We start from the raw sequence: 24,991 nt of genomic DNA on the forward strand, positions 1-24,991 counted from the left end.
TGAGGCTGGGAACTATACCTTACCTGGTAAATGTTTAATATTTAATGTGTTGCATGTATTGCCATTAGGAATATAGGCAAGCCAAACACAGTTGTTGATCCTTGAGAGAGTGTAATGCTTTTGTTTATTCTCTTGTTTCCAGGGTTATTTAAGAGCATTTTGATCGTGGAGTAGGATAGTGAGTCTCAATTTTAAAGTGGCTACATATCACTTGAGGACACTGATTAAAAACCAGGCATTGATTCGATAAACCGAATAGGGCTACATATCTGGATTTTTAAAGTAATGTCCTTGGTGCTAGTCCTTGGACTGCACAACCCACACATAGAGGTAGTTGAAGGACATTAAAATAAATAAAGCTGAAATTTTGAAAAGTTCTTTACGCATAAGGATTCCATGACACTGAAAAGAATCACCCTTTAGAACTCTGGAGAGTTTCTTTATGGAAACATTCTGTGACTAGTCAGCAAGGTCTGACTAGATGCCCTGAGGACCACTCAGAGTGAAACAGCTAGCATCATGCAGTGGAAATGAACCAAGCTTTGGTAGCATACACCCTATTCTACCTCTGATTGGCTGTGTGACTCGGCCCACACCTGTGATCATCACATCAAATGCAGATATGAATTTCAGAACAAACTAAAGTCAAGGCCCTAAGGTGAGTGTCACAACAAGTAGAGGCTGATTATTTCCTTCTATCCACTGCACCTATTGAGCTCATCACAAGAAAGAAGCTCCCTCCCTTAAAGGAAGGCCTCCTTTTCTCTTAACAAATTCACTTCAGAATGATTCTCCATTACTCGAAAAGATCAAACTCCATCAGGAAATTTGATTTGATCTCTAAAACCACATAGAATCCATGCAATGCCCAGAGAATCAAAGGGATTCTTTTCATGGACATACTTCAGTGTCTATCTCCACATTAACTAGTTAACTAGTCCGCTAATTGCCTATGAAAACAAGGTCTGTTCATATAATCCAATTATACTCAAATCTGACCAGTGGCCTATTCAATAATGTATAATAACTGAAACGTCACTTCTTGAACATTTATTATGTGACTGGAAATACGCTTAACGTACAAAAAAATCAATTAATAGTAAATTTATTGAAAAAGAATAGCAGTCGGGTAATGTTGGAAAAATGCATTTGCTACTAGAACAAGTCAATAATGCATAGTAACTAAAATGAGCTAGTTTTATTTAGAAGCAATTTATAAGGATCAACCTTATTAAAACTTAAATGTTGGCATTGTCCAGGAAAAAAAAATGAACAAAGCAGTTTATCATTGTTTTCAGATTGATCTACAGAAATGCATGTGTTGAAATATTTTAATTACCTTGATAATTGACTCCTTGGTTACATGAAATAAATCAGTAATGGTGATATTGGGGGAAAGAAAACTATGCAAACTGGCCCAGAGGTCATAAGAGTGGGAAAGCTGTCGCAGCCCTTCATCAGCTGCAACATTCCGGAGAGTGGTCCCTACACCTTGTCTGGGCAACACAGTAGACCTGACCCTGAAGGTGTAGATGTGGGAGAACCAACTCTGAGGCTGTGAAAGCCGGAGAACTGGCCCCGCCCCTTGCTCAATACTTGAAGGGGAGAACTAGCTGGGGCAATGCTGAAGAGCCTGCCCAGGTAGTGAAGACAGAGTAGAGCTGGCAGGCTGACCAACCTTGCAAATAGGCCCAAAACCTGGGTTATGTGTTGGCCCACCCCGACATCCATCCCATCTGTCATCTTCTGGAGCATGGCAGCGGCGGGTATCCTGCGGACCCAGAGCTGCAGGATCTCCATGACACAGAGCAGCATTAGGATGTCCAGGAAGAGTCCCAGTGAGGATTCAGCATAGATGGTGTAGCTGAGACCAGGGGCCTTGAAACAGACCAGTGATTCTTCCATGAACATCTGCATGTAAAGATGTATGGATAAAGGAGTTTACTGGATAACTCACTGTGTCACATTGCAGCTTCCGTGTTGAGATTCCCTCCACCTTTCCCCCTTTTTTTCTCTTAAATTTTATTTTGTGGGAGCGGAGGAGATGGGTGGAATCAAGAGGCATGATCCAAAAGACAGAATAAATAAAAAGTTTTTTTTTTTTTAAAAAAAAAAAAAAAAAGGAAAAGAAAAAAACTACCAAAACTTCCCGAAACTAAACCTACTCTACTGTTGCCATGGCAACCCGCAAGGGAAAATAGCTGATGTTCAACAATAAGAGGAAAAAGCCTCTGAGAAAACAATGAAACATGACTTGTCATTATATATATTAGTCAGCCTACCCAGCATGGCATTTTAAAATCTTTCCAGATGATTGCTAGATTGTTGAACTTCACGTAATTTCGTTGTCTTCAAACAGACCAACTAGCTCGATCTTCCACCATCCCACAGTCAGAAGAGTCACATCCCAATGAGAATCAGATGCTGTCAGTTGTCGCTGAAATGGACAATTGAGCCAAAATTCCTTCTCTCCAGAGAAAGTCCCGGCCCACCCCCAACCCTACTTCCAGGGTAGGTAGTAAGAGCAGGACTTAGCACCACAAGAAACTAAGAGGAATATGGTTGAAGTCTACCTGTTTCCCAGATAGTAAATATCACTTAATCATCACAATTATTCCTCTCATTTTTTCAGCAGGTAATAAGAGAGAGGGAAAGCATTTGAATCCATGAGTTCAATTCATTTGCTTGAGAGCAAACAATACATCGAACAGTATTAAAGACACTTCCATGTGTAAGTCCCACACAACATGAGTTGTTCCTATGGTTCCCACAACAGGACACAAAGGAATAAGGGGGATAGAAACACTAATTTTACAATAATATGGTTTTGAGGAAAATAACAACTTACTAAAAATTATTTTGAAATCAATTTTGTATTTAAAAAAACATTTTTTCTGATATTTGGAAAATCTTTTGCTTGATGTTAATAGCCACTTATAATTCAGGTTTATCTCATCTGAAATAATGACAAAGAATGTCATTATTGATGTAGAAGAAAAGCTATGAACATCATCAGTATATTAATATTTTATCAGAACCAGAGACTCGGAGTGCTCAATTATACCCAGAAATGACTTTGAACAGCTTTTCTAGCATTGAGTCATTCCAGTTTTGTGTTAGTGAAACTATTAATGCAAATCTATTTGATTAATAAAATTAATTCACTGTCAAATGTACAAACTAATATATGATGTCTTGTTCAAAACAATGCTAAATACTCAAGGATATTTCAGAACCATCCAGAAAGATGGATAATAGTTTACTCATTTCATAATTAGTTCTGAGCCTGCTGTAGAAGCTAGTCATTAAATATCTGAATTCTATTTAGCATAATTGATATATGTGCATATGTAATATTTCTGATTGGAATCGATTCTATAAATAATGCATGCCATTTACAGAACATATCATTTTGATTTGTTTTCAATACTTGTTTTAAAATATATATGGTTTTTATTTCTGTATCTGATTTCTGAAAGACATAGATAAAATATTCACAGAATTTTTGGTATTTAATGACTACTTGATTCCTATTTAAATATACTCAAAGCACTCAAACTAGGGGTAACATCATGCATCAAAAAAAAAAAAAAAGAAAACAAAGCTAGAAAGTTTAGTAGAAGTTTGTTTTGACATTCCTTCCCTTTTAATAAATAGCTGAATCTGTCTTTCAGAAGTGTAAGAACCTGGTCATTCTATAACTCCACGGAGCTTAGATTCCCCTTTTGTATTTTCCTTTTACTTTGGAGATCTTCTTTTCTTCTGTCATTTCACTTTCCCAATTTTCTTACCATTATCTTTAAATCACTCAAATACTTTTGGCAATTCTCTTTAAACTGGCTTTAAAAACCCTCAATAACTAAAGGGTAAAAGAAAGCTTGATCTGGACTCTTTCAAAGTCAGTATCCATAATATTAACTGTTTGGTGCTCTATGATCTATTTCTCAATCTTTCAAAATGTTCAGGATTTTTAACAAGAGCCAATTCTTCATCATTAAATATCCGAGTATTTACACTCTGCTATGTTCCATACCTTTGCCACATCTGTTGTTTTATAATCCAGTGATTATTTGGAAAATAATCACTTTACAAAATGGTTACAAAAATGTGAAAAACCTAACTTAAGTACTTTTCTATTAGCAAAAAGCTATCTCTCCCCCATTACCTGGTGCCTAGATGTGTGTGTGTGTGTGTGTGTGTGTGTGTGTGTGTGTGTGTGTGATCACACACACACACACACACACACACACACACAGCGGCCATGTTCAAGGTGAAGAACACATGCAAGAATCCCAGCTCACTATGAATATGAGGTAAAGAATTCCCTTTTCCCATTAGAAGCAAGGGTCCTGATCATAGTCCATTCCTGCTACTAGAACAAAATGCCACAGACTAGGTAGATTTTAAACAAAAGAAAGTATTTCTCACAGTTCTGAAAGCCAAGATATCCAGCTTCAAGTCACTACCAGATTTGGTCTATGGATGATAGAGGTGGCCTTGTGGCAGTTTTCTGACACTGGGAAACAAATGGGCACCTCTCTGGTTACATTTGTCACATTCGTGGATCCATCCCCATTTTCTAGTCACCTCCCCCAAGCTCCAACTGTTAACACTATTATGTTGCTGATGAGGATGTAATAGGTGAGCAGATCCACCTTCTGGTGTAATAATGAAGTGGCCCCTTAGATGTCCCTCAACCAAAGAATGGATAAAGAAAATGTGGTATGTTTACACAACAGAGTATTATTCAGCTGTTAAAACCAATGACATGAGGAAATTTTAGGGCAAATGGATGAAATTAGAAATAACATTAAGTGAGGTAACTCAGACCCAGAGAGACAAACTCATAAGTGGATACTAGCTGTAAAGTGAAGGGTAACCATGCTACAATTAACAGATCCAGAAAGGCTAGGTAACACTGAGGGCCCAAGTGGATACACATGGATCTCCCTGGGAAAGGGAAATAGAACAGATCTCCTGGGTAGACTGGGGTGGATAGGGATGGGAACTTGAAAGATTCAGTTGAGGGATGGGCAGATGTGGAGAGTACTGAAAGAGATCATTGGAAAGGGGGCTCATTTTGGAGTCAGGTAGAAACTTGATGTAAGGGAAACTCCCATGAATCTATAAGGATGACCCCAGCTAAGACTCCTAACAATAGTGGATAGTAGACTGAACTGGCACTCTCCTATAATCAGATGGTGACTATCCTAATTGTCATCAGAGAGCCTTCATCCAGTAAATTAATTTTTGGAGCTGAAATGTGAAGTTGTAGACTAGGAAAACTTTTGAAAAACCAGTTTTCTCTTGCCTAAACAAGACTTAACCACCATTGTGGTTGAGAAGTTTATTTGCCATGTGTCAAAAAAAAAACACCTAGTTACCTCATAAGTTCATAAGTGAAACTGAGTTCAGAGGGAGTGATTTAATTGTATACTGCAACCACCAGGTGTTTAATTCAGTCACACCTCATTATAAGCCATTTCCCCATCCTGGGAATCCAGCTTTACTGCACATTCAATCATGTTTCCCAATAGGTATTTTTGTTCAGTGCCTCTTTCTCACTGCTCTTATATCAGAAGTGGGTGACATGATGGGACAAAAACTCAATTTTGCTTAAGTGTTAATGTGTTTTGTGTACTTGCTAAGTATCATTTATGTGATGGATGGTCCTCACTCAAAGTTACGCACATGTGCAACTTCTTTGAGAAACTAGATTTGGAAGTGTATAAAAGAAATGACAAAATGTATAGGCCGGTAGATATAAATGGAAACTAGAAACCTGACTCAAGTTGATGGGAATCAATAAAGTATTCATATGCCACTAACAAAATGGAGAAAATGTATCTCTGCACTGGACAAAAAAAAATATAAAGAAACTTGTAGCTTCTCTTATAATCCTTGCTAAGTATTAAAATCAAGCGTACCCGTACATTGTTGGAAAGCAGCAATTATTTCTTATATATGACAGAACACAAAAATTCACCTATATTCAGAAGAAAATACAAAGCTCCTTAGAGATAAAATAATTAAATTCCAAGTATAATATTTGATTTTTTTCTACTTGTGTTGTATCTAGTTGCATAAACTACGTTTAAAGGTTCTATTAATAATACAATAATATTATTCTAAATGCACAGTTTATTGGTTCCTGTTTTCATATAACAAACTAAGAAGTAGTCATTGCCTTAATCTAGAATTTTCTATGACTTATATACTATCATTGTCCTCAATTTATAACTGTGTAACCTTGAGATTTACAGCAGTGGGAAAGAATGATAATAAAAGAGTGATGTTCTGGACCATGAGTCTTGCCTTCCTAACCACTGTCATTCTTTAGAATAATGAAGTAGATCTTTTCCGTCTTCATAAATTATGATTTTGTACCTTCCATCTGTTTCCCACTGGAACCATAACTCCCTCCTCTACAGAAATCCATGTCTTTTTTTTTACTGATATTGTATTAATCTTTAAACATTTTCTCAGTTATTGTCAAGTTTGGGTCTTGTAAGGACCAACTGACAACTCCAGCTCTACCTCATACATTTTTTGCCCTAAATTTTCAGCATCAGGCATGAAAGCTCACATTTTCACAATTGCCAGTTTGACTACACCATTCTTATATGATTAAAATGATATGGATATCACTGTGAAAATTAGAAAACTCTGGATTAATAATTCCACAAGGTACAAACTAGTGCGTGTTTAATATGCATAAGGCTGAGGATATGCTGGTACATGTTTCCTGTAATCTAGAGATTTCCAGAAATAGTGTATAAGGTACTGTGAGACATATAATGAATGTGTTATCACCTGCAGTGCATTTTGTATTAGAAGTTTTATATGAGTATCTTGATATCAGTTCTAACTGACCTAACACAATTAGGTCCCAATTTTTTGCAAGCTATTTGCTTGCTTTCAATTTCCAGTACATACACTGAAACTATTTGTGAAGGAGATGAAGGAAGAAAGAGAATACTTCACCCATTGATAAAGGGTTCACCTATTGTTAACACTTTAAAAATAACTAGGAAGAGTCCTTTAAATTTTATCATTCTGAGACTTCATTGTGAGAAATACATTTTGTTGGAGTAGAGTAAGAAGTTACACATGCATGTAACTTCATGGGCTCGGCTACTCACATCTTTAAGTTGGTACTCTGAAACATCTTTCACCCTGTATGTAATAGAGCAGCTAGAAGCTTAACCACCAGCTCAAACCATGCAAAGATCACTGACACCCTCGCCCTTGATTTATATGAAGTCTGCCTTAAGCATCAATACACCATATTGCCCTATTGAAAATGAAAAGAGGTACATGAAAAATAGCACACAGAAGGTTAGAAATGAAACAATCTTTTTAATTCCCCTTTTGTAGGCTATGGTAGGCTATGGGGGGGGGTATTGTTCGTGGGATAACATATCTAAGAAAAAACTAATAGAAAGGAGAAAGACTTTTCACCTCATGGTTTTAGAGATTACCATCGATGGTTAGTGTGGTCTTGTTCTCCAGGGCCTTTGCAAGGCAGCACATCATGATAAAAATGTAAGACCAGTTGTTGTTTTTGATCTTTTGGCGGGCCCGCCACCCAGCTACAAAATAAATCACACAAGGAGGCTTATTCTTATTTATGAATACCCAGTCTTAGCTTGGCTTAGTTTCTAACCAGCTTTTCTTAAGTTAAATGATCCCATCTACCTTTTGAATCTGGGTTTTTCTTATTCTCCTACTTCTATAAATCTTACCCCTACTCCACGGCTTGCTGTGTAGCTGGGTGGCTGGCCCCTTATGTCCTCCTCCTTCTCTAGTTGCTTCTCTTCTTTCACTCGGTATCTCCTTCTATTTATCCTCTCTGCCTGCCAGCCCCGCCTATTTCCCTCTCCTACCTTGCTATTGGCCGTTCAGTTCTTTATTAGACTATCAGGTGTTTTAGACAGACAAAGTAACACAGCTTCAGAGTTAAAGAAATGCAACATAAACAAAAGTCACATACCGTAAAATAATATTCTACAACTAACACTAAAATGTAGAATGTCCTCATCATAAAATACCTGCCAAAGCAACATCCTCAATGGCTTTCCTTGTTTCCACAAGGCCCTACCTTTTAAAAGTTCCATCACATTCCAATATAGTCACAGACTGGCAAGCCAGCTTTTTTTTTTTTTTTTTTTTTTTTTTTGGTTTTTCAAGACAAGGTTTCTCTGTGTAGCTTTGCGCCTTTCCTGGATCTCACTCTGTAGACCAGGCTGGCCTTGAACTCACAAAGATCCACCTGCCTCTGCCTCACGAGTGCTGGGATTAAAGGCATGCGCCACCACCACCTGGCTGGCAAGCCAGCTTTTAGTAGTTGGTCTTGAGGGGTACTTTAGTTCCAAACCATTACCTAAACCTTTTCTTATACTATAGAATGGAAAACTTAAATTTAATTCTGAGTGTGCTAGCATGGATCTGCCTCATCTCCAGACATCATCACAGTGGAGGTTAAGTCTTTAATTATATGAACATCTAGTTCATGTCCATTTTAAAAAGTTGAGGCTTTCCTTCACCAGGTCACCTTCCTTGGGTCACTTTTTTTTTTTTTTTTTTTTTTTTTTTTTTTTTTTTTTGAGACAGGGTTTCTCTGTGTAGCTTTGCGCCTTTCCTGGAGCTCACTTGGTAGCCCAGGCTGTCCTCGAACTCACAGAGATCCGCCTGGCTCTGCCTCCCGAGTGCTGGGATTAAAGGCGTGCGCCACCACCGCCCGGCAACCCTTGGGTCACTTTTGATGGCCTCTTCCCTTTCTTCTGCTGGCTTTCTGTCCCACAGGCACTTATCCATAATTACGGCCCTCTTCTGTAGGAAGTTTAAGTAGAATATCACTAAAGAGTGAGGGACAAGATGTCTACACCTTAAGCATTCCATAAAGTCTTCCTTTCTTTCTTAAGAGAAGAGTTGGTGGTAAGTTACTTCTGTGCTATCCTGTGCTTCTTAGCAAGACTAACTCTGTTGAAACACTAACATCTGGTAGTTTTCCCAGAAAACTGTGTGGGATACCAAACAGCTTCTGTCTCTAGACATGAGACTTAGTCATCAAATCATGTTCTTGGCAATTATCAAAGTTCTGTTATACAAAGATGTGGCTAGCATAGACAAATAGTTCTCAAATTTGGGCAGGCATTCAAACCACCTAGTGGAGCTCAAGTCTCCTGATCTCTACACACCTCTCCCAAAGCTCTGGATTATTAGAGTTGAGGTAAAGCCTGACAGTGTGACTTTTGAACAAGTTCCCAGATGATCCTGATGTTTCCAATCCAGGAACCACTGCCTGAGAAACAAGGGCATATTTCAAAACTCATTCTCCTATGGAAGGGTGCTTCTGTCTTGCTTTATAATATTATCCATAAATATTATAAAATTGCATTTCATAAGTTGTATTTTATACTCATTAAGAATATCTCATGTGCTTCTTTCCTACACCCTTACATTGTAAGTATTTATAATATATTGGACTTATTGACCTATACAGTATAAGAATTAAAGAAAATAATCACAAATTTTAGCTATATTGAATGACAGCATTTTCCATCTTCAAAAGGAAGACATAACAATCACAGTTTTAATGAACATGCTGTAATGTTCTAAATAAAATCAATTTGACTTAATCACTTCCAGACTGACAAGCATTTATCCTTGCTTTTAAATTTGCCTTGTCAGTAAAATAGGTTGTGAGATCTTTACATATGTGTGCAAATAAACTGCATGCTAAAATATGTAAGATTTCATCCTTTATATTGGCACTCAATGTTGTGTTTTAAATCTCAGTTTTACTGTCTTGAATTGGTGGTGATTAAGTGTTTTTATGTTCAAAGACTGCAGGGAAATCTTGAAACTTAAAGGAAAGGCTATCAGAACTTTAGCTGTAGCAGGAATGGCAACAGGGCTCTGTTATCAAGAGTGTTAATTATTTATTCACACCTGGTTCACCACTGATTAACAAAACCTATTAAGGCCTTCCCTTGAAGACCTAACTGTTGACATGTATTTGCAGCTGTTGTTGATTTTTTTTCCAAATTAGCACATTATGTGTTTGGAAAACAGACAAAAAACAGCTGCAATGTCTGAATGCATTTATTATGTACGCTTCTCAAAATGCTATTTAGGTTGCGTAGTAAATGATGAAGTCAGAGGGAAATGTACTGTTAACTCTGCGTGCCTAGTAGTTCTGAGTCTAGCAGAAATGAAACAATAAGGGAATCACATTAAGACTTCAGCCTTCACTTTGGAAACAGATTCTGTATATTTCAGAGACCTGCTATTCAATAATATACATAAAACTATGTTAATACAGAGCAGTTTAGGAAGGTTTAGCAAAGCCTACAAAATATGGCTGAAAATAATTAAAAATGGATGTAAATTCTTATTAAAGTAGCATTGCCTTGCTTTTCATAAAATGCAATCATCAAAGCACTATTGGCTTCATAGTCTCTTCTAAATGTTTTTACCTTCAGGCTATAACAATAAATGCTATTGTTAAAGACTACATTAACAACTGAAAATATTTTTCTTTTGTGTTTCAAGTATTTATTATTGCCGCTTTATTGTAGCATTGCTTCTTGGAGTGAGATAACTGGCATGTCACGTGGTTTGGAAATCACCTACCTCCAAAGTCCTCTGTTTATGTGGACTCAGGAAGACTTAGGGAAAGTCAGGGATCCTTCTTCAGATCTGTGCAGACCAATTCCCTCCCTGTAAAAAGGACACAGGACAATGAGAGAAGTGGTCTGAGATCTGGGTTAACCTTCTGCTCACATGTGCTTCTCTGTTATCCTCTATTCCAAGTCATGGAAAACAGGTGGCTCTTGCTTGTCCTCTCACTGCTGTGGGTCCCATTTTCTAATAATGGTGGGTTCCAGAGAGGACAGACGGTATAGCAGGTGGAGATTCTTCTGTTATCATTGCCAGCCCTGACAATACAACATTCTTTCAGTCATCAGTTCTATGGAGTAATAAAAGGCTTTTTTTTTTTTTTCAAAATTACAGTGGAATATTTTCACATTCATCTTTATCAGAGACAGGTGTTGTCTAATTAGCATTATCTGTTTACTTCATGGTTCTTGTCACAGACGTGCTCACTAGATCAGACATACACATCTGTCCATATTATTAATTACACAAAGACAAGATCATTTTCAAATACCAATCACATTGCAGGCCACTGCTCTTTGTCCATTTTGTTTCTCTAACCTGAAACAAACTTTGCATGCTTCTTTGCCTACACAAGATTTGGCTATATCAGCCAAGTTCCTGAATGCAGTCACAGTAAACAGATGCTGTCTATGTTAAGCACAAGAGGAATCTGTGAGGAGCCAACAGGCTTACTGGAAAACTAGACTTAGAAAAACAAAAGAAATCAAAGCAATTCTGAAGGGTCGAACACACACACAAAGAAATTTACTTCATCTTGACTAATCTCCCTACACACAAAAAAAAAAAAATCTAAGGAGAAGTATTTGATAGATAATGTTATTTATCAAATGCACTTTATGCTGGTTGGCATAGAGATAATCTACACTTTGGAATGTAGAATGTTTCTTTTTGCCAGGAAATAAGCCCCAGAAAATTCCCTAAAATCAAGAAGGCTTGGACACATATAGGAACAAGAAAGACTTGGGTTCAGTCTCGGTGTCAACTCATTTAAACTGTTTCCCAGCGGCTTCCACACTGTTGGCTTTATCTTCCCTCTGAATAATTATACCCAGCTGACGTAGTGTTTGTATTGTCTATCTTACCACATATAAATGCAGAGTCTCATTTGTAACTTCTTCGCATTTTAGAGGTTTGCCTTTTCACTGTGGACTGAGCACATTTTCAAAAATTTTAGAGTAAAAAACACACTTCAAGCAGGAATAGCAGGGTGGTGATGGTTAGATGAATGTTGGGCTCAAAAAGGCTTATTAAGCATGACATCTGAGACACAGTATGCAAATAAAATGTTTTAAAATACACTGTGGTAAAATGTACAGATAAAGCAAACATCCTCAGAAGAGACAAGTCTTCACAATATTTTAATGTTTTTTTTAATGGCTTTTACTGCAAAATGCTAAGTATGTGATGAATTAGCTTACATTTTCCCATAGTCTAATTAATTCACAGAGATCATGTTTTATATTCAGTTTCTGCTGCACTGACAAATACTACGAACGAACTGGGTAATTTCTAAAGAAGAAATATGAGCTCTCATAGTTCTGGGGGCTGGGACATCCCAGGCCAAGACGTCAGCGTCATCTGTTGAGGGACTTTCTGCAGTGTCACGACCAGACAGAAGGCAGCACACAGCAAAGGAACACACATAAGGAAGCCAGAGAGGAACAGGAAGCTGAACTTGATGCTGTAACAACTCATTGTCAAGGTAATGAACCCAAACCCACAAGGAACATTCATTGATCCATCAAAACGTTGAGCCTTCCTGATGTAACACTTCTTGAGGCTCCCAGTCCCCAGTACCATCCATTGGAAATTTTATTTCAGGATGAGTGTTGGAATAGATAGTCAAATCATGTTAAGTGGCATCTCATGTGGTTGTCAGTGATCTCTGCTTCGTGATATTTATGTGCAGGTGCAATCCCTTTGTCTTGTTTCTTGTGGATAGACTGTGACAAAAATAAGTAGATGTCAATCATGAAATTAGGTTTTGGAAGATGGTGACACCTCCCTTGCCCCCACTGTCTTCCTCTCTCACTTTCTCTTCTCTCTTCTTACCTCCCTTCTTTTCCAAGTCTCTCTCTACATATATTTTATTTATATATATATATATATATATATATATATATGTGTGTGTGTGTGTGTGTGTGTGTGTGTGTATATATATATATATATATATATATATATATATATATATATATATGGCTTAGTCTACTAAATTTCCTGCTCTGATAAGACAAGCTGCTATGTGTTGATCTCCCCCATACTGGGTTAATAACAAAAAGAATTTTTTTTTTGTATTTCAAGTATTTATTTTAGCAACAAATCTGCCTGGAGTAAAACAGCTGGCATCTTGCTTGGTTTGTAAACCATCTCTCTTTAAAGTCCCTGTATTGATCTACAATCAATCAAAGGATTCCCTGTCAATTTCAGATATTGTGAAGATTAATTATTTCCATATGAAATATAAATAGGACAGTGAGAGAACTGGCCTGAGATTGGGGTTCAATTCAATAACCTGTAAAGAACTGAGAAGCTCCATGCCACACAGTCTTACCTTCCAACATGTGAATGAGGTTGAAGGTAAATTCTTCCTACTTGAACTTTGATCCCTGCCCAACCATGACTTTGACTGTGAGAGGCTCTGAAGAAACAAACAACAATAACAACACTAACTCTAAATCAGACACGGTTGGGGAATCCTTAGGGAATTTGAAATGAAGGTGCAAATTAAAGTAGAATATAAAGAAAACCTTTAAAAACTATTCCTCAAAAATATTAATGAAGTAACTAGTTTGTATTCTATGTCCATTTCTTAGTTTCTTCAATAATATTTCTCATAATAACTCTCATGTCTGTCTTCTATATGTAAGTACATAGGATTTGAACTCAAATTCTTATGTTTATAGAATGAGCTCTTTTATCCACTGAACTTTCTCCCTAAGCCTAGTATGTCAAACTTTTCCTGGGGAGACATAAACCAACGCCTTTTCATCACAGATAGGAGATCAACATCAGAGCAAGGTATAAATACCATCAAAGTCTAACTTGGTCAATCAGTGATTTTTATAAGGGTTACTTACAGTAATGTGGGTGAGGGGTTTCTTAGAGGAATAAAATACTGACTCAGAAAGCAGGATCACTAAAGTCCACCCTAGAATGGGGGGACAGCTAAAATGGCTAGAAACAGAGAATTCTGCACAACCTGCAGAGAACTCAACAGACTGGACGGTGTCCTTTTTGGCTCAATTTGTGTGAGCCTCTTCCAGGTGTCTCAGTTGGTCTTAATTTCTTCTAGGCAGTTCAGCTGGTCCCTGCTTCTTGCAGGCTTCTAGGCTTGTTTGAAAGTCTTCATACACTTCAAAGTTTATTCAAGACTGGTGTAATATTTTCTCCAGTATCTGAAAAGGTAAAAATATAAGAATGCCTGTTATATTTAATTTCAAACTATTTTTCCGCACACTAATTAAAGATTAGAACAACTGCATTCTGTTGCTTCTGTCACATTTAATTTAGGTTTTTAAATGCTAACAAAATCATTTGGCTTTAGGAGAGCACATTTCCGTTCTATTTTAAAATAAACAACCATGTCACTAAAGTTGACTGTATACTTATGTACATAAAGGCTGTCATTTTGACTTCAAGCTTTCATTTCAATTCTCAAACCTTTAGTGGAAAAAAAATCTTCCAGTTTAAAGTCAGGAGTTTCTCTCCGCAAAACAATAAGTAAAAGAGGCAGCTTGATCTTTTTAAGAAAAAAATGTCAACTCTCTATACAGGAAAATTTAATTGGTTGCAAATGTTAAATCAGATTCTCCAAAATTCAGTGGGATCTCATTTGATAGAATTTCAAGTCTCTATGTACTGTCTCACACGAAGTTTCCTTCTTGTACAAACTCATGCCAGTTTTAGTGCTTGGAAAGTGGTTATGTGCAGCAAAAAAAAATAATGCTGTTGTAACATCTTTCATGATACAATGGGAATTTTTATTGTATTCAAGGTAATTTTTGCGATTTTTCAAGTGTATTTGTGTGTTTTTTGCACCATTAAACTCAATGAACTCTATATATTTCAAAAATAGTAATAGATGCTGGTGATGAGGAGGAGAAGGAAGAGGAGGAGGATCATTTGTGTGGTGTGTGTGAGTGTGTGTGTGTGTGTGTGTGTGTGTGTGTGTGTGTGTGTGTGTGTGTGTATGTGTGTGCTCATGATTTGAGCAGTTCTTATTTTGGGAGTTCTTAGTGCACAAAATGCAGTTTGTTTTTTAATAAGAAACTTTTACTATGCATGACATTTACACAGGATTATATCACCAATACAAATAATTCTGCGTTTGTTTAGGGAACATCAATGTCTAAATCTACATAGTTCATTATTGTTTCCTTCTTTCATATCTTTATGTCTAATATTTTATTATAAAATAAAAGATTTTATCACTTAGAACATATAAGTAAGTCAGATTTTCTGAATAAATATGAATTTTTCCTAAAACTCTATTTGACAAAAGCCAATGTCTTTTTTTCTTTTTAAGGAAAAAAGGACTGCTTTTCTATATAAAAATGATGCTGTATAATTTAATGGTATGTTTATGAGGACTTTGAAACTCAAATGTCCTGTAGGCAATGCTCACCTCTAAAAAGGTTGGGAAAGCCTGGCTTCCTGCCACAGTCCATCTCCAGCACACATGCAGTGCATGTGCAACTTGGAAAATTGAGTTTCTGAGCTTCCAATATTTCATAAAGCAAAGGGGAAAATGTCTCCTTCATGGTGTTTTCATAATTAATATGTGAGGAGCAATTAAAAAAGAATCTGCCTGATGCCATGTAATAATAGACTCTTTCCTTTCCTGATGCATTAAACATAAATTCATTAATACATAGAAATTCAAACTGGATCACATTATTTTTTACCAACATTTTTTTCGAATAGTGTTACTCAGGGTGGCATGCGCTGTGATCTTTGGTAGAAGCTGATGACATGGAGTTATGTAATATTAGAAAGCAAAGAATGACATTTTATATATAGATTGCTAAATATTATGTCACTGTCTTTAACGTTTATTAACTATAAATGGAAAAAGCAAGTTTAGTTAACAGTTTCTTAAAAACATAGCTGGTGACATTCATGCCTACATGTCAAAACTTTTGATGAATGAATGGATAATTCTTTTCAAATTGAATTATTAATTATACAGTATAATCATAAATTTAGTGCATATTTAAGCATTGATTATACGATGAGCATTTCATGCTGACAGGGGTACCTAGGAAATTATCTCATGCTTATGGAAACATATCCACCCAAATATACAATTCCTTTTTTGAAATATGTTTGCTATGAAAACCCAGCTAACCTCAATCCTCCTGCCTCAGTGCTAGGATTATTGCCCAACCTGAAAATGTAGCTAAGAAAAAATTACTATGCATTTGTAACAGCATGTGGATATATGTTATTGGAAAATATGTTTTCCAACCTAAGATGGATCATGGCTAACCTGAAAATGTATCTAAGGAAAAAAATACTATTCACGAGTAATGACGTGCAGATACACATTATCAGAAAACATGGTTCAGAAGGGGAATTGAGAAAATCTACAGGAAAATGAATATGTAACTACACAGAGATATCAAATACCTTTTTTCCCAGTTTCCAGACAGTAGATAAAACCTATTTATCTCTTTTTCTCTCTACTCTTACCAATATTTATTCTCTCGTCTCTTGTGTCCTCTCTCTCCCATCAATTACAAATCCATGCTAATGAATAGTTAATTTAGAAAGCCTTAGCTGCATTTGCTAATTTCCATCTCAGCCCCAGTCATTTAACCATCCTCTTAATTACTAACACCAGTGCAAACATTTCTACCCCTGCAAACTTCATGCCTTGCCCCCAAACCAGAGCCCTTGCTTTAAAAATTTAAAAATTTGTGGTGAATATGTACCTATATAGATATAGCTAGTGCCTTATTACCAATTTCCAGGCAGTAGGTAAAACCAATTTATTTCTTTCTCTGAACTCTCTCCTATATTTATCCTCTCATCTTTTGCATCCTCTCTCTTCCACCACCAATTACAAGTTATACCTCTCTTTTTTATTACATCACATTCTAACCTCATTTGGCTCTCCAAGCAAGTGTCTCCTGTTATCTGCCAAAGTGAAGCCTTCATTAAAGTTGGAATCATTTACTTGTAACTAAGAGAGTTAATGTGACAAATCTAGGTCTTTCTTCAAGGGTACTAAAAGTCAATTAGCAATCCTCTTGTACCAATCAATCTGCCTATCCATATTGTGCTTCTTAACTGAAAATTACTCAAACATTTTATGACATGTTCTAATACTGTCTTTCCCTGGGTTTCCTTAATATTTTTGAGCTGATGAAAGGAATTTTACTTGTGGCTTTGTGCTTTTCATCTGTTTCCATGATGTGATCAGAACTCAGTTTGCAAATAAGATAAATACGAACTATCAGAGGCTCCATTATTTGAGGTTATGGAATGAACTCCTAGAAGAGCATACCCAACTGAGTTGAGTGTATAGATTGGATAAGGATTCACTTATATTCAGCAGTTCTCAAACACGTTGATGCACAATGACTTATATCTCTAAACCACTGTTTAGGACCTCAGTAGATGCTCTTAACCTGTTAGTATTTACTGCATTTCCAATTAACAGAGAAATTTGTGAAATTTTTATTTAGTATTTTAATTAAAATAAAATATTTGATGTAAAATATTTATTGTAAGAAACAAAACAATTGAAATTTTTCTTTCAGCGTTTAAATTGCTAATCTATCTTTGATTATACATCTACCTTAGTTTATACAAATATGGAAATTATGTAACTTCTTTCCCATATTTAGGGAGGTTCAAAAGTCCATGGGAAAAGAAGTCTCAGCCAGTATATTTGGTATCTGATGAGAGCCTGCTCCATTTCTTACTTAGAGTAAATGGCAAAGAAAATACCTTTGTCCTCTTTTATAAGGGTGTGAATGCCATTCTTTAGGACTCATGATCTCACCATCTCCCAAAGATCATGACCCCTGCACTTTGCACTTTGGATACACACCCCTTCCACTTTGAATGGATCTCTCAATAACACAGTTTTGTACCAACAAATGCTGATCATATGGAGGAGCTATTACACTGATTTTCTGAGTTCCCCAGAACTTCAGCATTTGATAAATTATATCCTTCAATATTTAAAAAATCACAGTTATTTATATCACCACCATTCTTACTTGTAATATCTTTAGATACTAAGGTATTGTCAAATTCACTGTTCCAGACACATGGTTTCAATAATTCTTTCACTTTAAATGCTGATCATAAAAACCTCTCTTGCTTTCCACGAAATGACAGAATCACTTCCCACATTTATTTTGTTAATAAATTGTAACTGTTTTATTATTACCATGAAATTATTATTGAAAATTTCCAAATTTTTAATAGTGTATCTGTCAGTCATCATTTAAATAAAACAGTGATTTTTGAGTCACTAATGTGCTAATTCAGCTCAAAACTCAAACCAGTATGTTCTAGCTTTTCCAAAAGACAATAATCATACCTTGATATGTAAAGGAAGTGTTTCCTTCATTCCTCCCAATGTGCCACTCAAGAGCCAAAAGTCAGGGAATGAGTTTTACTAGTCTAGAAAGTCCATTTTATGATGGGGAAATGTCTTTCTGTATGCTGGGAATATGTGTTGCTCTGATTGGTTAATAAATAAAGTCATGTGGCCTATGGCATGGCAGCTTAGGGGCAGGTGGGAAATTCAAGAGAGAGACAGGAAGAAGGAGAGGGAGATGCCAGCCTGTCATCCAGGGAACAGCATGTAATGGCACACAGGTAAAGCCACAGAACACATGGCAACATACAGATTAACAGAAATGAGCTGACTTTAAGTGTAAGACCTAGTCAGTCATAAGCCTGAGCTAATGGCTGAGCATTTTTAATTATTATAAACCTCTGTGTGTTTAATTGGGTCTGAGTGGCTGCAGACTGGGAAGGACATAGGAAATATTCTGACTACAATTTTACAGAAACTCTGGACTTTTCTTTTCCCTTAACTAGCACAAAGCAGTGACAAATACAGTAGATGCCACTATGACCACAGTGTTAGAACATCATTGCAAATATCAGAGAAGTACAAAATATAAACAATGCTATAGCATATTTAAAGTATTTGGCCTTACCTGTATGCTATAAGGGTTTAAGTGGCTCTCTAGGATATATAAACCATTGTTTGAGTATCATTGTTTCCCTGTGTTGAAATATAAGGTTAGGGAGGTATGGTACCACAGCACAACTGTATAATCCTAACTAAGGTGAATAAGCAAGAGCTTTGGAGAGAAGATGAGAATTATTTTTTAGATAAAAGACAAAAATTGCAAAGACATGATAGAAATAAAATCCCCAGCTTATTTAGGCAAAAGAAATTATACCTGTGTGACTGGAGTTTACAGAGCATGCACATTGTATCAAACTAAAAAGAGATGCTTCAAGCATGGAGAGAAAACAGATTTCAGAAGGTATTGAGTTCTTTGATAAGTATTTGGTACTTTAGTCTAGAGATGAAGACCAAATCAATACAAAAGGTGGAGTGACCTGACTTGGCTTATATTTTAGTGAATGGAATTCATTATAATGAAGTGCGAGAGTGACTCAGAAAACAGAGACTAAAAGAGTGGAAAAATATGAGAAGTGGCTTGGAAATACAATAAGTAGATTGGTTAAACTTCTGGCTATAAAGTATAAACGAGGAAAAATGGGTGTTGTTTGATAACTAGGATGCTTCCAGTTGGAGGAAATTAGCAGGGTGATTTAAATTGAAAAATTTCTAATTTTCAAGAAATGGAGAAATTAAAGGCAAGATACATTCTACAGTCAAGAAATTTTTGTGAACCTTCCAAAAGAAAGCCATACTTAAGCCTCATTGACAAGGCTATTTGTATCTTTAGAATAACCCAAAAATTTAGACAGGCACATTGGCATACCTAGGAGCTCAACTCAGAAATAGTTACCGAGTTTTTCTATGAATTGTAGGTTTCTAGGCATTGTAGATAGGAGAATGGAAAAAAAACTGTCAAAGCTCTTGCTCATGCACTGCTAGTGCTGGGTGATATACACCAAACAGGAAGCATAATACCGACAGAGTGTGTTAGCAAGTCACCGCATAGGATGGAAAACCTGAGCAGCAGCAGGAGGGCTTGAAGAGAAGTCAGGGGAGTATGATAAAATCAGGCAACTCCCATTGAGAAGACGCTGCAAGCCAATGCTGACAAAGGAGGGGGGGAAAAGCCTTCTCAAAATCAGGAGAGAACTTTCTGGAAGAGGCTATGGTCCATGTAAAAGACCTGCTCAAGTATCATGTGAGCCATTTTAGCAGGAGCAAGGAGATCAATGGCTGTAAAGTAGAATGCACCTGAGGGAAAGAGGAAGAGGAGGCCAAAGCTGAAGCTCAGACGATGGTAGGCATGCTCTAAGCCTGTGTAAGAACTTCATCTCTCACAGTGAGTGGTGGAAGGGCATCCAGAGCTCTGGGCAGAGGAATGACAGAGCTACAAAGAGTACCATTGGACTTCTGGAACAAGGAGGAGAAAAAGATGTACAAGTAAATCAATCTTCTTTGCACATTCTCATGCTTACTGTTGTAGATGTTGGATACTCAGCAGTTATATTCCCTGGCATAGCTACTACCATTTTATGACACAAAAAATTTAATGATGTCATCTTCTATCCCCCCCCTCTCTCACTCCCTTCCTTCTTTTCCTCCCTTCTTTCTTCCTTCCTTCTGTTCCTTCCTTCCTTGCTCTTCCTCCATCCATTCTTTCTCTTTTCCTTCTTTCCTTACTACCTTTCTTCATCTCTTTTTCAGACATGAATCACACCTTCATCACAATGTTCAACTGTTGCACAGGAAGTATTGAGACCGCACTTTCTTGAATATACCATGTGTGGTTCAAGTTTTCCTTGAATAATTTTAATTAAAATATCCCTCAAGAGCTGTTCACCCCAGAACACTTCTCAATTATTTATACCACATTAGGTGTTTCATACAAGCATATTATAATTTTATAGTGTAAATTGTGAAGGAAGAATTTACAAACTTTTAAAATAACCTGTTCAAACACCTACATAAGATTTTGTATACTATGAACGAAATATATTTGTAAATAAACTCATTACAGTGAGGAAATTTTTTTCTCCAATAAAATGTGTTTGAAAATAAGCCTTCTAGAGACTACTAAAGGTGTAGGAATAGAAAGAGGAGTGGATATAGAAGTATGATAAATAAATATGTAAAATAGAGGGGATTAATGAATATGATGGACTTGTATAAATGTCTTTCCATGATTTATATATGCTAAGAAAAAATGAATGCCTCTTGTCCATACAAAAGTAATAAAATCATAAATAAAGAGAGCTTTCTGTTAGCTGTCACCTGACTTGTAAATTCATGATGAAATCTAAATGTTCCATGACTTCCAGGCATACCTGCCATCATGCACTACTAGAACTGAATGAAGTAAGTTGTAACTGCTCTGACTTGTACCTTTGTGAATTTGGGTGCATCTGCCCAGATTTCAAAAATCTACTCAATCTTTATTAATAATGACATTACTATCATTCAAATATAATTCCCAATTTCATTTCTTCATTTTCATGTACAAATATAATCAATGTATAGTTATATTGCTCCTCTGGGTTTTTTTAGTTACAACCCATTAATCTCCTTTCTTACTGGAATAACTATGCAGATGTAAAAACTGCCCTGAATATCTCTCTAGCTTGATGATATGACTATAAAGAGTTATTTTTCTGACCATAAGGACATGAGAAGGAAGACCTGCTTCTGATTAGTGATAACCTTGTCTCCTTGCCAAGAAGACCAAGTCAATGAGAGTAATGCAGGTTTCACTATCCTGAATCATTGGAGTTGATTTATAGATTGGAGATTTAAGAATTCAACTTTGTTGCTTCCAAATGAAACTCCCTAGTTTTATTATTGCTTAACCCCTTCTTTAGACAATGATTTCATAGCTGTAGTGGCTGGTTTTGTGTGTCAACTTGACACAGAAGCAAACTCTAACTAAGACAATAACATTTGGTCTGTTCTAATGTTGCTTCTCTCATGACTGTCCACCCATATTTACTGGTTCTCCTTCTTCATCAACAATTTCATTCTTACAACATGTTTGAGAAACTGTTGGACCAAGCTTGCTAAAAATAACTCACCTTTACAGGAATCCTTTCTCTTTTCAACAATGCCCTTTGCCCACAGGCCCTTCTCGATCATCAATATACTTTGCTAGTAATTCATCATGTATATATGATATGGGGCCAAAGGCAGACTGCTGGATAGAACTGTAATACAAAAATACTTATTCATTTTATGTACATTCTTTGTTGAACATTCAATTTGATTCAGTAGAAAAACATTGACATTTTAGAGCAATACTTACTAAAAATAATGTGTGTATTTTGTCCCAAATTCTAAAGTCTATAATAATTAATACTTATTGAATGTTTATTATGTTCCAGAACATATTCAAAGATTTTTCATGTATTTTTTCAATTAATTATTAAAAAGAAAACTTTTATAAACAGGAGTGTATGTGAGCTCTTGTATCAAGGCACAGGACAAAGATGCAAGGTCAGATACCAGATTCCAGCTGTGAGGAAAGCTGGGCACTGAGTACCTAATCAACTGAGCTGTATCACCCTGGGCCACAGTCACAAAGACACTGGACCAAAAGCTTCACTAAGAAAAGGACATTTAACCTCCAGACAAGATGGAACAAACCCTCATTGATTCTCCCTTAGTCTTAGAGTCATGGATATGACTAATATTGTAGACAACTGGGATATTGGAGAAAGAGTCCTTATTCAGTCATTATTAATTTCTTCTGCAATCTCTTATTAAATGTCTGTTGTGTGCCTCTCTTAGCATGTAAGGCAAAAAGCATCCTTCCTTTCAAACATCTGAAGAGCCGCTTTCGGAATTTGCTTCTACTATTTACTGCTACGTTAGGAAAGCAGGAAAGTTTTTCTAGTGAGTGAGGACTGCCTGACTAGCAGCAGCATAAGCTCTATTCAATGCTAAATATCCATAACTTTTCTATGAAGTAAAGTCCTGATCTCCTACACATGATTTTTGGAATGGTTGGGGTCAGTATACCTGTGGAAAGAAGCGGTCACAGATAACCACAAAACCAGCTTCAAAGAAAATCTTCCTTCCCTGGTTCTGTTTTGACACAGCCTTCACATTGTTCTTCTCTATAATAATTACTACATTTCAAAATAAATTGATGCAAGCCACAGCTAATCATAACTGCAGAAAGGAGCAATTGTTTTGGCATTAAATCTTAAGATGAAATCAGCCAACCCAACAATTGAAAACTGTGAACTCTAGATTTAATCAAATGAGGACAAAATGCTCTTGCCAGAAGACAAAGCTACAATTATGTGCTATAAACAATAGCTAGATTGTAATCTTCAAAAATTAAATAGAAATCTTTAATTGAAGGATTCTTGTGTTGTTGCTGCAGGTCCTTACATTTATGAAAAGTTCCACAAGGTGGAACAAATCCACAGGGTAGATTCAAACTTGCTGAATAACAAGCCACTAGCAAATAGTTAATGAGCACTTACTACATGGTCATCACTGTTCTAAGGGCTTTGCATGCAAGGGTTTATTTAAAACCTAGAAATAACAACCAAGAAAACTAGGAAAACACAACAACCAAGCAAAGAAAGTATGACACAGAGAGACAAATAGTGTATCTAAGTGTAAGCAACAATGAAGTCCAGATTCTGTCTAGGCTTGCCATTGCACATTCTTACTGAGACTGGTAATGCGATGCGTCTCAGAGTAGCCTCAAAAATTACAACTTTCAGAATTAATATTAGGAACCTTTGCAAAGCTGAATCCAAACATAATGTAGTTTAGCCATATGGCTGTTATTAGCATTAATTAACATTTGTAAAGCATCTTCTGCATGTAAAGCCGTGCACCTCAGGGTAATGTTCAAGAGTGTGTTATTAGTTCACCTGCGTCAAGAGAGCAAACAAACATAAAGGGCCTAGAGACCAGGCCATTTACTGATTCTGATATTAAGATAGATCTTGTCTTAAGAGTTTAAGGCTCTTAACACTCTGGGGTCACAAGTACAGAACTCCTCAGAGTCCTTTCTGACATTTATAATAGAAATTCATTAGTAGATTTTCATGAGAAGCAAGTGGCGAAAAGGAGAGACCAGGATTAGAACAGCACAAAATACGTGCATGCAAAATGATGATTAAAATTATAGCAAGATTTCATATTATCCATATGCAAACAAAATCTTACATTAATTAATGTACCTTAATTTATAAATCACTTGTCTAGATCTCTAATATACCATTGTACAATACAAAACTTTATATAGTGATGAATTACACTATGAGCATTTTATGAGTACCTTGAATCAGGGCTATTCCTGATGACATTTTCCCTACCTCTCACCAAATACTTTCTAGATTGTGTGCTTTTTAGTTGTGTCTAATCACAGCTCTACAAATGAAGGTAGCTTACATTTGAGCAAGACCTAACAACTTTCAGCAAAGGATATAGCCATAAGAAAGATGGCAAGCAGGTTTGCATGGCTTTTTTCAGCTACACTACTCTTGGGAAACTCAGTGAGCAGATGAGGACCTATACAAGGCAAAGAGTAAAGTATCTAGGGACCATCTTGTTCCCCAGTCACAATGGTTCTTGTGCTTATTAATTATGATTATGAAGTTTATCTCTGGAGAAGAAATAAAATGATGAAACATTCCTGGGCATGTTTTGTAGTCATCTGAATTTCTTCCTCCTGATACCCCACATTCATCAAATGTCGTCTCTTTCACAGGTAACACCCAAGTGGACAGTATCATAGGACAGTTCTCTGGATGACCATGGGTGGATCCACTTCCTGCAAATAAAAGTTTGCAGAGGGGTGGAAAGCTATCTATTGTTAAACATTCTCCAAGGCTGAATCGCTGATTAGAATTTCTATGATGGGCCTGAGAGCTGGCTCAGTGTGTAAGTGCAATTTCTTTGAAGCCTAAAAACCTGAGTTCCTTACCTGAGTCCATATGGTGGGAGACAAGAATGTCATCCAATAATGCCTGAAGCCTACAGAAGGGTTTTCCATGCTTTACTGTAACCTGCCTTTCTGATGTTTCCACCAATGTATTTTTAAGCACCTTGATTTATGACTTTTATTGTTTTGTTTCTATGAAAAACATCAATAAGCAGCCACCACATTAGAACATGGAATAGGGATAACGT

At 36.5% G+C, this 24,991-nt stretch overlaps 1 long non-coding RNA gene across 1 annotated transcript; it reads left to right on the top strand.

Moving 5' to 3' along the window:
* Positions 1-442: 442 nt before the first annotated feature.
* Positions 443-24,911, top strand: LOC143267607 (uncharacterized). Its single transcript, XR_013042907.1, has 3 exons — positions 443-658; positions 12,153-12,388; positions 24,570-24,911. It is a non-coding gene; the product is annotated as an uncharacterized LOC143267607 (long non-coding RNA).
* Positions 24,912-24,991: the final 80 nt, after the last annotated feature.

The sequence above is a fragment of the Peromyscus maniculatus genome, chromosome 10, assembly GCF_049852395.1.
Source record: "Peromyscus maniculatus bairdii isolate BWxNUB_F1_BW_parent chromosome 10, HU_Pman_BW_mat_3.1, whole genome shotgun sequence".
In the NCBI taxonomy this organism is placed as follows: domain Eukaryota; kingdom Metazoa; phylum Chordata; class Mammalia; order Rodentia; family Cricetidae; genus Peromyscus; species Peromyscus maniculatus.